Source organism: Culex pipiens, chromosome 3 (genome assembly GCF_016801865.2).
Source record: "Culex pipiens pallens isolate TS chromosome 3, TS_CPP_V2, whole genome shotgun sequence".
In the NCBI taxonomy this organism is placed as follows: Eukaryota; Metazoa; Arthropoda; class Insecta; order Diptera; family Culicidae; genus Culex; species Culex pipiens.
In genome coordinates this window covers 24,245,924-24,260,805 of record NC_068939.1, presented here as the reverse complement: position 1 = coordinate 24,260,805, position 14,882 = coordinate 24,245,924, and the positions used below count along the sequence as shown (strand labels likewise).

Here is a 14,882-nt window from a genome sequence, read left to right as displayed (position 1 = left end):
AAATGTTGTATGCAACTCGTTGCAAAACTTGATTTTTCCAGCACTCTTCGTATTTATCCAACTCGGTGAACCTCGTTGGATAAATGTACGACTCGTGCTGAAAAAATCCACTTTTTGCAACTTGTTGCATAAACTACTATTTAGCAATTCCGTCGTGAAACTAATTACTTTTCCTGTCATTCTTGAACGACAAAACAGCCTACTTTTCTGTACCAAAAATGACAGAATCGAATAGTAACCCTTTTCAAAACAAATGCTGAAAAGTTCTACTTTTCAGCACTGAAATGGATGCTGAAAAGTTAAACTTTTCAGCACTTGTTTCGAAAAGTTATACTTTTCAACATTTTTTGAATTAAACGATTCATTGACTCAATGCATGGACATTTATCCTATAATTCTGTTCAAAGGGTGTTTTCGGAATTGCAAAAAAAGTTGTATGGAACTCGTTGCAAAACTTGATTTTTTCATCACTCGTCGTATTTATCCAACTCGGTGAAACTCGCAACTTGTTGCATAAACTACTATTTTATGCATGTTTATATTGTTAAATTTACTCCGGAACACGAATAAGATAGAATTATTATATATTGTTTTTTTTTCACTAAAATGCCAATAATTCCCTTTAGATATAATCAATTGGGATGTTTCACCCCTCATATTGTTGCATTTTGCAAGCCTTTTCAGATGCATTTTGAGTTTTGAAATTTAATTTGATTTTGCCAAAGTTAAAGCCTACATGTGGACTCGCTCTTAATGTGTAGGAAATAATCTACAAGTTTAAATGGTTTTCAAACATAACTAGCTTTATAGTATTCTTTTTTTAATTGTATGTTTTTTAAGAAAAATAAAAACCAGAAACAATTATGTTTCTTCAAAAGTAGTCAAATGAACACCCCTACACCCAACTACTCCCGAAGATGCATCAACAAACCCGGAAAACACCCACCCACACAGCTCCAAAAAACCACCCGCACTGCTGGCCACGTGCCACGTCCTGCCCGTAAAGAAACCATCCCAACAACAAAGTTTCCTCTCTGTCCATTCTGATGGTACGGTTCCAAACACCACTCTCGACGACGACGACGACGACTTTTCCGATCATTTCCCTGCCAGACGCGCACCGAGCCGGTCGTTTCGCGCCAAGGCACAGTTTTCGACGGCGTCGCGACGCTTTTCGCGCGAAAAACTCGAAGAAGTGGTGGTAAAGTGGCCGTTATGAGTTTATAAAAAAGAAGATACGGTTTGGGGGGTGGTGTTGGAAAAGTGTGGAAAACTTTACGAGCAAACTAGAACAGGTGCAGGTGTGGGAAGAAGAAGCAAAGGGAGAAGAATTGTTTGCCGGGAAATTGCCGATTGAGGACGATAGGGTCAGGTACACGGAAAAACAATTTGAGTGAAAAACATCTTTAAAAATTAAATCATCTCATATATTTTTGATTGATGTATATTTTTAGTTTTCTAAATAACTTATAAATCTTTCTCAAAATATTTTTTTTATTTTCCGTGTCCTCCTAAAAAACACAGTATCTTTGCCAATTTGTGGCGCGCATACCTTCGTCATTCAGGCAGAAGCATCGGCGCCAAATGGTTCCGATTATCGCCGCGTTCCGTCGGACCGGAACAGTCTGGGAAAGGCCGTGGAAGCGATCGGAGCGTTTAGGTGTAGAGTGCGAAGGACTCCAAGGCGTCCAACCAGAAGGGTGCTGCTGTTCTAGTTGAAGGTGCTGGTTACCTTCAGCCAGGTGTTGTTAGTCGCGTTCACGAACGCGTGTGTTTTTCCTCATGAGAAGTGACGGTGATTTGTGCCTCTGATTGGGGTTGATTTGTGAAAAGTTGTGTTCAACAAAAGTACAACCAGAGTTATTACCTGAAAACCAAATGTGTGAGAAAAATATGATTGGATTTTCCGAAGACATGGCACAACAGCAACCTCACCGTAGGCCGTTGAACGGATTTTCCGATGGTGTTTGGCTGTGGAAGGACGAGCACACAGCTCGTAGTGTAATTAGGTTGTAAATTGGATCAAGCTCGTACTCAGAAAGCAGCGGCTTGTTGTACGTGGTTTAAGGAAGTTACTCGCAATTAGTACTTGATTTGCTGATTGGATAAAGCTGTTGTCATTTGGTGAGTGTTAGTGGGATTAGTATTTTTTATACAAGAAAATGTTTTTACTCAATCTAAAGATTCATAATTTTTTTTGACATTGTCTTTTTATTACCAAGTACCGCAGATTTTTGTTTTGTTGAGTCTTAAACGGAATATAAAAAAACTAAAAAAATAAATCTCAAGATTTCCGGAGTCCAGGGATATTTCTAAAATGGTTAGAAAACCATTTCCCAATACATTTTGACTAAACTGTTTTCATACTGTTCAACATGGAATTAGTTGATTTTAATTAAATATTGAATTTTTTTACGTATTTCTGAACAAGGACAGCAGCTTTTAAATAGCTTTAAAACATTTTAATTGTAATTTTCTTAAAAAATATGTTTTGACAACAAGATTTTTATAGCTTTCCAAGAGTTTAAAAAACAAAAAGAATTAATTTGGAAGCATTGAAAATAATATCCAGGTACTGTTGAATGTACAGCAAATCCCCACCAAAACAGCATGATTCCAAAACAAAATTCTCCGGTCGGGTTATTTTTTTATGCAGTTCCTTGTCCGAAATAATTAGACCTGTATTTTTTTTGTTTGGCCATTAGGGTAACCTATGCCGTGTTCCAATTTTTACAAAAAACCACATTTTTCAAAAATCATAACTCCGCGCCATTTAAACCGATTTTAGTTGTTTTGAACGCAAATCAAAGATGGTTAGATTAGATTAGGAAAAATAGTTCTAAAAAAACAAACGTTTAGCGTGACGTACTTTATGGATGATGCCTAGTATCCAATCTGTTTAAATATACCGTAAACCGGGGTGACTTTGATAGGATTTCAATTTATTTTTGGAATATTTCCCAACTGTAAAGGTTTTTCTCAAGATTATTATTTTTAAAACATGTACTGGGGTAGGCCACACAAAGTCCGTGCACTATTTCTGAAAAAAGTTTTTTTCTATAATGTTTAGAAAAATAGTTACGTTAAAAATTCTCATTTTAAATTCCGGGGTGACTTTGATAGTCATAGTTTTTCTTGTTAAAATCAGATTAAAGGTGTTCAAACTTTATTTTTACGTTAAATGTACCATCACTAAGGTTGCTGATATAGTTTCCAAGAAAAAAAATCAATGTTTATATTTAGTTAAATAAGTTTTTAAGCTTTTTAACAAAATACATATAAATTTTAGGTAAAAATGTTAAAAAGTCGGAATTTTGCCTGAAATTCGTTAAATCTAGTAATGTTCATAAAATTATCGATTTATATTACATTTGAAACTGAATTCGAAGCACGAATCACAAGTTTTCACATAATATATGAAATTTGTTCAACTGAAATTGCTTATAAATTTGGAGATCTTTTTGAATTATGTTTCAAAAACACATATCATTTAATATTTACAAAATTAGTTTACCTTCTCCTAGTGGAAAATTATGTTTATTGAGAAAACCATGACACTTTGAGAAGTTTGAAATAATGCCTTTCATCAACACTAACTTAACTAACTTTTAAAACTTTTCAAAATGTTATGAAAAGTTCTTCTTGAGGTTCTTTGAGTACTCCTCTTCCATGGTCAGTATGATTCCGTGCGTATTTAATTTTTAATCTTCATTTTGCGAAAATATCTCAAACCTATCAAAGTTACCCCGGCTATCAAAGTCACCCCGTTTTACGGTATATATACGCTAAATTACATGACGACATAGGTATTTTGAGGATCTTAAAAAATAAACGTTAAAATAAAAATTTAAATGCTATTAAAAAAATTATGGATTACAAGATAATCAAGTCACTATTTCACAATCAATTCAGAATTAACAGACCAAAATATGTTTTATTTTCTTGGATTTTAGGAAAAACTAGGACAAATTTCATTTTATTTATTTTTTTGGGATTTGAGAATTCTTGTTTATGAAAAAATCCCGAGAAATCCCAGTATGAACAAAAACAGAATATTACAGAATTTGCTGTAAAAATAAAATGCTTACATATCAGAAAGCCTCAAATTGAGTTTTTCTTCACTGAATGTTATGCTTTTTCATATTAAAAATAAATTTAAAATTTTAAAATAAAGAGCAAAATCATTAAACAGATATATGCTGTGCGTGATTTTAAAGTTTTGAATTTATATTTTTTGAGTTAGGTGAAATATTTTCAATAAGCAAAATAGTTGATTAAGCAACAAGTTGCAAAAGAAGATAAATACGACGGGTGCTGAAAAAAAAAATAAGTTTTGCAGCGAGTTCTCTACTACATTTTTTGCAATTCCGAAATAGACCTTTTGAGTGGAATTATAAATACTTTTCGTAACATGTGCTGAAAAGTTAAACTTTTTCGCAACCATTTCAGTAAGGAAAGTATAACTTTTCAGCATTTATTTGGAAAAGTGTTACTATTCGATTCTATTATTTTTGGTACAGAAAAGTATGCTTTTTCGTTGTTCCAGAATGTCAGGAAAAATAAGATGTTTCACGAAAAATTTTGACGTTTAGACCACATTAAAAAAAAAACAGTTTTAGTAAATGATTTTTGTATTTCTTTAGGAGAGACATACCATCCTGCATTTTTCGCCAGTCTTTTTGTAACATCTTAGGCTATTTCCTCAAAAATTTTGAACGAAAAAGAAAACGTAACATCACCTTGAAATTTAACTTTTAAATCTCATAGAAGTGGCATGTATTTTTGTTTCAGTGTATTTTTTTAGTTTGTCTTTGACCACTTTTTGATACGATGCAACGGCTTCGAGATGCAGTAATTTTGAAATTGCAAAATACAAAAATATTTAAATAACATACGCCCTTCTCAAATGTTATTTTCGAGTACAATTAGCTCAATATACACAAAAATGGCTTGTATAGACCTAGCATAACATGTCTACAAAGTTTCATTGAATTCGGAGAGGTTCAGGTACAAAAGTACCAGAAAAATTCCTGATTTGAGCTGGAACTGCTCGCATGCAAAACAAATACGTTTCTTTCACTCAAAACCCTTTTCAAATGTAGTTTTCGAAATTGCAAAAAATGTTGCATGGAACTCGGTGCAAAATTACATTTTTATTCAGTACTCGTCGCGTTTATCCAACTCGCAGATCCTCGATTGATAAATTACGAAAAAATCTACTTATTGCACCTGATTGCATAAACTTATATTTCGAACAAAATTACCTGAAAACGATGCACTTTATCGAAATAGTTGTTACCTAATTTTCGATTGCAAATTCAACCTTCATCCATGACATATTTTTTGAAATTTTGTTTGGCATTTTTCTTAACCCACCTTCATTATCAGCAACTATGCCCAAGACACCAAATCGATCAGTAAATCCTTTCTCAAGATACAGATATTTGAATGTTCACATGACCAGCCCAAAAAATTGCATGAACAAACTAAAAAATGTCTTGTTTTGACATTGGAATCGCATCGACGAAGTTTCATTAAAAAAAATAAAAACAAAAAAAAATATTTGTCTATACGTAGAAAATTACTCACCTACAAATTTTTGCAATTGAAATATTCGTTACCCTAACTTTGTTACGAAACACAACAGAAAAAAAAATCCCAGTTCCGTGAACCCAAATCAATAAACACCAACTTTCGGCTGGACACGTGCGTCAAACCGCGGAATTTTTGCGATATTTACGTCCATTTTTCACAACATTCGCATCAGGGAGAGGAAGCCAAAAATTTGCCTTTCCCTCGGCCTTTCCGCCTTCTGGGAACGAAAATTAAATAAACATCAACCTTCATTGACACCGGACCTCGCCACCGGACGGTTTGCGCGCGCGACTGTAATTGATCAAAAATTTATTACTTGCAATGGGATGGGTGTATTAGCAATGAATTTGATATCGCGGACACGTGTCGCCGAAGCACTAATCGATGGTATTGTGGTGGTCAGAAATATTGAAACTTTTAAACACTTTTTGTTCATTTCATGGTTCATTGTTAACAATTTGAGCCAAGGCTACTCTTAAATTTACGACCATTTAACGTTTGACATGCCATAAATTAGCTTTCGTGACCCAGCAAAATTTGTTCCAAAGCTTGTTTACAACGAACATAAATCGGAAATCTAATTGAAAATTCATCAACCCCTGCAATTGCACCCTTTCGCTCGAGCACGCAAAACCAAGTGCATAAATTTGCAAAACAATCTACTTAAAATATCTCAACAATCTCAAAGCAGCACCACTTGAAATCGAAACGCTGAAAATCGGCGAAATATTATCATCAAACGCATTATAACGTCTGTTTATTTTCGCGTCCAACATTTGTATTCCAGTCTAAAGTTTCTTGTTTTGCTCGTCTGAAAAATTATAGGGGAAACCAGGGTTGAAATCGGGGCCAGAGATCGACGCCGACCAACCGGTGGTCAATTTCGTTAATCTTTTCAGCTAGCCGCGTGCCGGGTCGTTACTATTTATAGCACACTCCCCCACCCAAAAATAAACAAGCTGCGATGGAAGATCGCTGCAAAAACATTACTCTATTTAGCGGACCAATCAGTCCACATTCTTATATTGTCCGTTTCTCTCAAAGGTACACGCCGCGCGGCATTTCAGAATAGTTCTATGACCGGCCCTTAAAGCTGCTCATGAAGTATTAAATAAATAAAATTATTGTCTGAATTAAAAAAAAAGCTTGAGATCAAATTTTAACATATTATAAGAACATTCTTCATGTTTGAATTTAATTTTTATAATTTTTATATTGATATTTTTTAACTGAAAAATTGTGCAGGAAAACAAAATTATCCATTTTGTAAAATTGTGAAATTTATGAAAAAAAGTTGGATTGTTGTCTTAAAATTTACAAAAAGAAACTAAATGTTATTTCTTTCAGTTTTAATTTTGTTTACTTCAAATTGTTTTTTTTTTCTATTTTCTTTTTTTTAATAAATAAGTAAGCAAAACTAATTTTTTTCCAGAACAACTTTTAAGTGATAAAGATTTTTAAAAAAAGCTTAAAAAATCAAATTAATCATACTGAAAATAGATTCCTGCAAATATTTTAAAAATATTAAGAAATTTATCAAAAACTTCAAAAAATTGCAACGATCATTGAAATTTTAATGTTTGTTTTATAAAAAAATATATCAAGGTATTTAATTGCAATCGTCAAAAACAATATCTATACAATTTCAAACCAAAAAAATTTAAATAAGTCAAATAAACACATTTTTGAATGATATCATTGTTTTTCATTCTTAAAATAAAGATATATGAATCATATTTGCAACACTAGTTCTTTTATGTATTTATTTTAAAAGAACCCAATCATAAGAAAATTGAAAAAAATGTGTTTACTTTTTCAACTTTTATCAAATATCAGTTCCGGCCCGCCACTGCTTCAGAAATATCAGATCTGGCCCGCAGGGCCAAAAGGTTGGGCACCCCTGTTCTAGAACGTAGTTTTTTAACTTTTTATCGGTGATTTTTTTTTGTGGAATCACGCCTTAATTTTTTTATTTTTTTCGGGGTTTAACCCTAAAAACATAATTAAAAAAATTTTAACATGAAAAATGCCTGTTTTGAGACCATGATTATTGTCGAATTTTTTTTCCCGGAATTCCGTGGAACACCGGGCAAAAGGAACAATCACTCGTATGGTCATTTTTTTACAATTTTGAAATTTCTTGTTCCTTACTACCAATGCAATTTGTTGATTCTAGTATCGCATAACCGCTGGAATGAAGTTAACGCCACTGGACACTAGATTGAATGGGGATCGTTCAAATCCCTTGTTTTCTTTTAACGTTTGAAAAGCACTAAATAAGACTTAGGGCTCATTTTTAAGTTCATTTTATTGAAATGCGATTTTTCCTAGATCAGTTAACTACTTATTGTTATTTTTATAGACAAATCAAATAAACAAAATCTATTTAAAAAAAAAGAAAAAAGTAGTATCCCTACCAATGATTTGCACCTATTATTAAATATGTTTTATCCTTTCGTTATTATAATTTTTCTTTAATGCTTTTAATTTTTTTTTGTTAAGGTGGGGCAAGAGTACACAGTAAAAACTTGTGTAGATTATATATATATATTATATAGACTGAACAGGTGACATTACACAAGAAAAGTAGTAAAATTGCACATTTTCAGATGTAATATTACCATATTTTTTTACCGTGTAACACATGGATTTAAAAGAATGGAAAAAATACGAATTGCTGCAACAACATATTATATTGGGAAATGAATACACAGAAAAAAAAAATTTCAATTTGGAAGGTTGAATATTACCTCTTTTATGGTGTAATTTTACCTCAATTTAGACTGAAAAAGTGATTTTACACCATAAAAGAGGTAAAATTACACATTTTCAGAGGTAAAATTACACATTTTTTCTGACATATAGATTTACCTCTTCCCAGGAGTAATATTTACCATGATTTTTTTTCTATGTACATAAGATGACTTTAAAACTGAAAAAAAACTTGTGAATACAAAATACAGTGATACTTTAAAAATTGACAATTTTTATTCAAAATATTTATTTAAAAAACGATTAAAGTATTAGTTCAATATTATTATTTCATATAAATACTAAACAAAAACATGTCCAATTCATTCAAATCTTAAGTGTCTAGTGAAAACAGTTAAATTTTTAGCAAATTAACTCTCTAAAACCCAACCCCACCTTAAGACAGGCTCCGATTTAAAAGATCACCAAAAATCAATTTTTTAACCAATTTTTGATCTTTAAAAATAATTTTAGAAAATTTATGGGTTGCAAGTATAACTTGTTTTATGTGACTTTGCCAATGTTTATTAAAATGTCTTTTTTTAGGGGTCAACTTTGGCTGTGTTTTTTTACTAACATTTCCTTTATTTTAAGTAAAAAGAAGTATGCGGTATAATGGTGCCATTTTATAGCGATAAATGTGAAAAACATGCAAAAAATTGAAAAAAAAATACTTTAAAAACATTAATAAATTAGATAGGCAAAATGTAACGATAGAAGATGGTAGAATATGCCAAATACTACCAAAAACAAAAATAAACCAAACAAGATAAATGCAAATTTTAAAATACTAAAAATTAAACAAGTAAAACATAAAACAAGAAAGGTAAAAATTTTCGTAGAACAAATGTTGCCCAAAATGACCTCCTGAACACAGGAAATATAAAAATTTTCGAAAAAAAATTGGGCAGTAGAGGGTTAAAATGCTGTTTTAGGCATTGTTCCTCTTTATTGATGCCGGCCAATTAGTCAAACTTTCAACCAATACTTTTCTTATGTGAAAAAAACTGAGGAATCGATTGGTAATGGTGAGAATTCGCGCAAATTTGCATAAGGCCCGTTACAGGCCGATTTAATTTATTTTTGTGTTGTTTTTATAAGATTTAAATATGTTGCTGAAATGCTTTGACATAACTCGAGCTCGTATTTGGTTGACTTTCTTCGCGGTTTTACAGCGTGACGTCACGAGCGCACCCGCACACACATTTTTACTGAGACACACGTGCAAAAAATGTAAACAGTGCAGCCAAGCTGTCAAATTTCTAACCTAAAAACCGAGTCGGCGTAAAACCTAATTGTGATGTAAACAATAAGAAGACACCACTACATCTTCATCCAAAGCTTTATTTATAATGGGCTCTTCACGCATACTAATGCGTGGGCTATAGAGTTATCTACGTGCGCATGTATTGCGTGTACGTACACGAAAAAGATTGAGGTTAAATTTTGTACCGGCCAGCAAAACAAATGGTGTGCTAGTGTGTGTGAGATCGGGCTTAGATAGCTCTATTCGAGGTTTTGGTAACTGTCAAACGTTCTAGATATTTACAGTGGTGCCAGAGGGCTGCTTCAGCCTGAATAGGTACAGGAGAGCAATAAATTTGAAAATCAGTGTAATAATTGTTTCCATCTGTTTCTGTTTTATCCGAAATCAATAAAAAAATCATGCAAAACATTATGCAAAAAATGACTTGAACAGTTGTTTTAACTTGATACTTTTGTTCTGATTTGCTCCAGATGCGGGTGTTTTACAAAAAAAATATTTTTTCTCAGTTTAAATTCGTAAATATACGTAAATATTAAACGAAATATCAAGAAAGCTTCCAGAAATATATGAATTATCAACAAAAACAACATTAATTTAATATCAAGTCTTTTAAAACATAAATAAAATTAAATAGAAATTATTTATTGCGCTAGGCATTTTGCGGATCTGTAATTTTAAATTTCAAGAATTTTTCCTAATAAGCAAAATTAATGCTGATATATGCCAAATGCAAATTTAAATGCTTTAACAATCTTATCGATTCAACTGTTCATTTCTGGAGTTTTTTTTGAAAAGGTCCAATAAACCAAATTTCCAGTTTTTGCTTTTTGGGTGTTTTTGAAACCGCCTTGAGTCAGGGGTATTAAAAAACACCCAAAAAGCTAAAACTGAAAATTTGGTTTATTGGACCTTTTCAAAAAAAAACTCTAGATTTATTTCCATAACCAAAAATGAATTTCCACACCAAAATTTGTTTTTTTTTTCAATACCGGGAATTCCAGGGAAAACTATTTATAAAAAACCGCAAATTCTTGGTTTTGGAAAAATCCCGGGAACTCCCGAGATGGGCGCACTATCTTTGGTCATTGGAAAGACCTCCACAAATTTTCCATACAATAATAAGATTAGAACTCGTTTGATTAAAAATTTCATTGATAATTCTGACCTAAAAAGAAAAACCTAAAAAAAACCCCAAGAATGGATTTTGTGCATTAAAACCATCTAGTTATATAGCAAATGCTTTTTATGTCCTTATTTACCGCAATTAAAATATAAATTGAATCAAATAATCAATTTTCACTATTGTGTCATAGTTCACCACCACTTTTAGCATTTTCCTGGAATGTGGAGTTATTCTTCTTTTCATTTTTCGTCTGGCCCGTCAATCATCCGAAAATTCCTCGCTCACTCCCCAAAACGTTATTTCCAATTTCCACCATTAAAATTTTGCAAACACCCCGACTGGAAGCTTTCATCGCTAGTTTAGAACCGGTCGCGTTTTTCGTGTAGGTTCGTGTTTTCATATTTGCCGATTAAATGGAGTGGTAAATCGGCAAACAAAACTCGGGCCACCTTTTTTTTTTTTTTTTGATTCCATTTCGCCAAGTGCTCTATCAACGAATCTCACGTGCAGGTGCTAATTCGCTTTGCTCGACGTTCAAAAGTATTATTTGGTCTAATTTCGAATCTCTTTCCCTTGTTGGAGCGAGAACCGTGTGGTGCATGGCTCTCTTGATCGATAAAATTCCAAAGTTTTCAAACTATTTTTGCTCTCTCAACTTTTGAGGTCAGATCAGGAATTGCACATAGAAAGTGCAATTTCAGTTGCAATAGTTTTCTACATGTAGCACTTTTGAAGCATGGAAAAAAATGATGTTTTTAGGTTTAAATTTCTGTCCCTGAAACAAAACATAAACAAATTAAATTTGTCGATCTACTCAAAACTAAAACATTTTCTTTTAGTGCAAGCAGCTGTAGTAGGTCTTAAACGAACACGTCGAAAAATTGAAATTGGCGCGATTTTGGCTCACGATTGGCTTCCTGCAGTTTTTCCGGGTTGGTTGTTCAACGGTAGAAAATTGGGAGGCAATTTATTTATTTGGCCACTTCAAGGTGAGGTGCTTTTTGGATCACCTTCCCAACGTGAATAACTTCGTTTACATAAATGGGAAACCATTTTCATCACAGACAATAGAATATGAAACGTTTGTTACTTTTTTCTGAACTCAAAAACCGTAATTTCTACTACAAATGGATCTCCTTGTCTGTGCCCTTTACAATGGCAAAAGTTGATCCTTGAACCGACGCCCTTTCAGTAGACATTTACCTTTCCAGGGGGGAAAACTTTAAACGACCTTTCCTGGCAAACAAGTGCCACGTCAATGGGACTGACCTTCCCTAACCTGCGACGGTCGTGTTCCGGGCCACACGTTTCAACAATGTTCAACTTTTATTTACTGGAATTGGGAGGCCCATCAACTTTTCGTGGTCCTTGACTTCTGGTTCATTTGAAAATCTATGTGCTATGTTTTTGTGCTGAATTGAATCTTCCATGTTTATATACTGATCTTTCTTTTAAAGTTTGTAGCAAAAACCACGTAGCTCTTTTTTTTCATTATTTCTTATGAAATCTCTTAAAAATATGATTAATTCTTCAGGTAAATGCTCAATACATTACCACAGTTATGTAAGTACCTAAAAGTATACTAAATTTCTTAGAATTCAAGAAAATTCCATTAAAATTAAATAAACGATGGATCCTAAATCCTAAAAGACTCCAAAATTAAATTTTATATCATTAAAAAACACATGCATAACCTGCAATCGTGTTTATACACTAATAAAACTATATCTTTCCAATTGTCACCTTCTTTCTAATCTACTCTGCTAATCGAAAAAAGTGCCATCCAAAAACGACACACCACTTTCGGTCACGAACCCCCTCGAAAAAAAAACTTCACTGCACCGTATGACGTACTGTACCGTGTGTCGTGACAGAGTGCATAGCGTGACACTAGTTGGTGAAAATTTTGGCTCCAAAAATCTAATCGAATTCTGCCCTGGCTGCCTTCCACAATGCATTGCATGTTGAGCCTTTGTCAGCCTTAAAAATCGTTTATAACAACAACAAAAGGTACTCCATTTTTTGGTTCTCAAACCCTTTTTTGGAGAAAAAACGCTCAGCAAACAAAAGCATGTAATAAAGGGGGTGGATTTTCCGATTTTTCCTAAAAAGTATACATTTGAGTGTATTCGAAATTTGACAGGCATCTCAACACGTATGAATCAACTACAAGCTACCATGCTTCTCCACTGAGTCACAAAAGAACAGCCAGTTGACAAGTTGTCAGTCACTTTACCATATCGATAACATCCCAGCCGTTCTAGTTTGACCTAAACTGCCCACTCGGAAAATAATCTGGTAAATTTGAGTGTCTGGCGCTGGCGGACGTTTGTCGTGCAGTTCAGACACACTTGGCACACTTATCCTAGACAAGATTTGCGTAACGCCAGATGAATCTGGCGAAAATCGGGCGAAAGTTCTTCTAGCTGTCTGGCACAAAAATCAACCGGTTCAATCGGTTGAACCGTGCACGACCGGTTTGTGTCATATTCGCCAGAAATCATGGCAGAAATCTGGGGCAAATCTGGGGGAAATTCTGCCAGATGGCTGGCGCAAGCCCCCAGACGAACGCCAGAAATGCGTCCGCCATTTCCGACCGGGTGGGCTAAGTTGACAAGTGTTGGCTAGGATAAGTGTGCCAAGTGTGTCTGAACTGCACGACAAACGTCCGCCTGCGCCAGACACTCGAATTTACCAGATTATTTTCCGAGTGGGTAATCCAGCACCAGCTTAGTATTTAGCACCATTTTCATCACACCACCAAGCGCTATTTTCATCCGGTTTTTGCTACACGCAGATATTTATAACAAACGACTTAACCTTCACCAACAAAATCACCTCATCTTGCTCCCTCACTAATAATGCTGGCCGGAAGGTTCGAGACAACAGATGTTTCACCGCCGAAATGTCAACTCCCGCGCCATGATCCCGCTGCTGGTGTGTCGCGTTTCCGAAGACGACTCCCGCTCAATTTTGAGGATGTAAACAAAAAATGGCGTTACAAATTGGTGAAAAAGTACCTTCTATTTTTAGTAGACACGAAAGAAAGGTGTCCTATATTGGGATGGATGAGTTGCATTCTTTGGTAATGGGGACTAAAAATAAAAGTTTGGAAAAATGTATCTTATTTAGGCAAAAATATACTTTCAGGTGAATGTTATTTTCATAACAAGATCAAGATCAAAAAGACGACTCGTCATTACTGACTAACACCCAAAGTCATTCAAATTCAAGCTTGGAAAATTTAGTTTTTCTTTGGTGCTGGGCACTTTTCTTGTACCGAACAAGCACAAACATAAAAAAACTACCAGATTATTATCAACAACAGTTTTACAATACTTGTGATTGTTAAAAGTCTCGTTTTTTGCCAAAGTTATTTTAAATTTATTTCGAGCTTGTTCTTGCATGATCTTGTTGCTTGATTGGAACCCCGATTTGACAGTTCGATTGGAACCCTTAGAGTGACATTTCGCCTCTCCATATAGGCTCTCTACTGACTATGTATCAGTATAGGGCTAGCGGTTTTACGTGGTCTCAGCAACCCGTCCCTCTTTTTCTAATGAGAGCTTGCTAGCTTTGCGAACTTCATTCATCCACGAAAGAGAGAGGAGGCAAATCACGCAAAAGAAATTCGCTCCCGAACTTCTCCAAGAAAACCAATCTGTTGATGATTTTTTGTGAATTTCCTTTTTAGCATCACTTATTTTATTTCGGTTTTGTTTACACATATTGCCCATCTACAAAAAGTGATAGGTCATTTTTCGACTTGTGACGTTACACTTGCAAGTGTAGTAGGGGAAATATACCTATTTTAATCACTCTAAGCTGTTCGACCAATTCTCATCATTTTTGCCATTATCCGCTATAAAATCAACATTTTCAGATGTATCAACAATGGAGAGTTGCTTGCTCACTTTTATTTAAGCTATTTATTACTTTGGAACAGTCAAAAACACTTTATGAAAGCTGTAATTCATGATCAAAGTGCTGATAGGCCGATAATAGAAATAGGCTGAGAAAGGGCATAGTTCCCCTAGTGAAACAGATTATCCGCCGAATAATCAAGATGATGTTTTTTTCAGATTCCTTTTACTGATCTTTCGTGCGCGAGAGAGGAGAGCCATACGCCCTAACCAAAAATCATGA

The 14,882-nt window shown here is 34.0% G+C and overlaps 1 protein-coding gene across 3 annotated transcripts in view; it reads left to right on the top strand.

Moving 5' to 3' along the window:
• Positions 1 to 1,115: 1,115 nt before the first annotated feature.
• Positions 1,116 to 14,882, top strand: part of LOC120420678 (uncharacterized) — a 57,496-nt gene continuing 43,729 nt past the window's right edge. Inside the window, exons 1-2 of one of the 3 annotated variants that reach the window (XM_052710273.1) lie at positions 1,116 to 1,372; positions 1,525 to 2,124. The gene's annotated coding sequence lies outside the window, so the exon portion shown is untranslated. Of the gene's footprint in view, positions 2,125 to 14,882 lie in introns of all 3 variants that reach the window. The other 2 variants (XM_052710271.1, XM_052710272.1) reach the window with 2 other exon arrangements.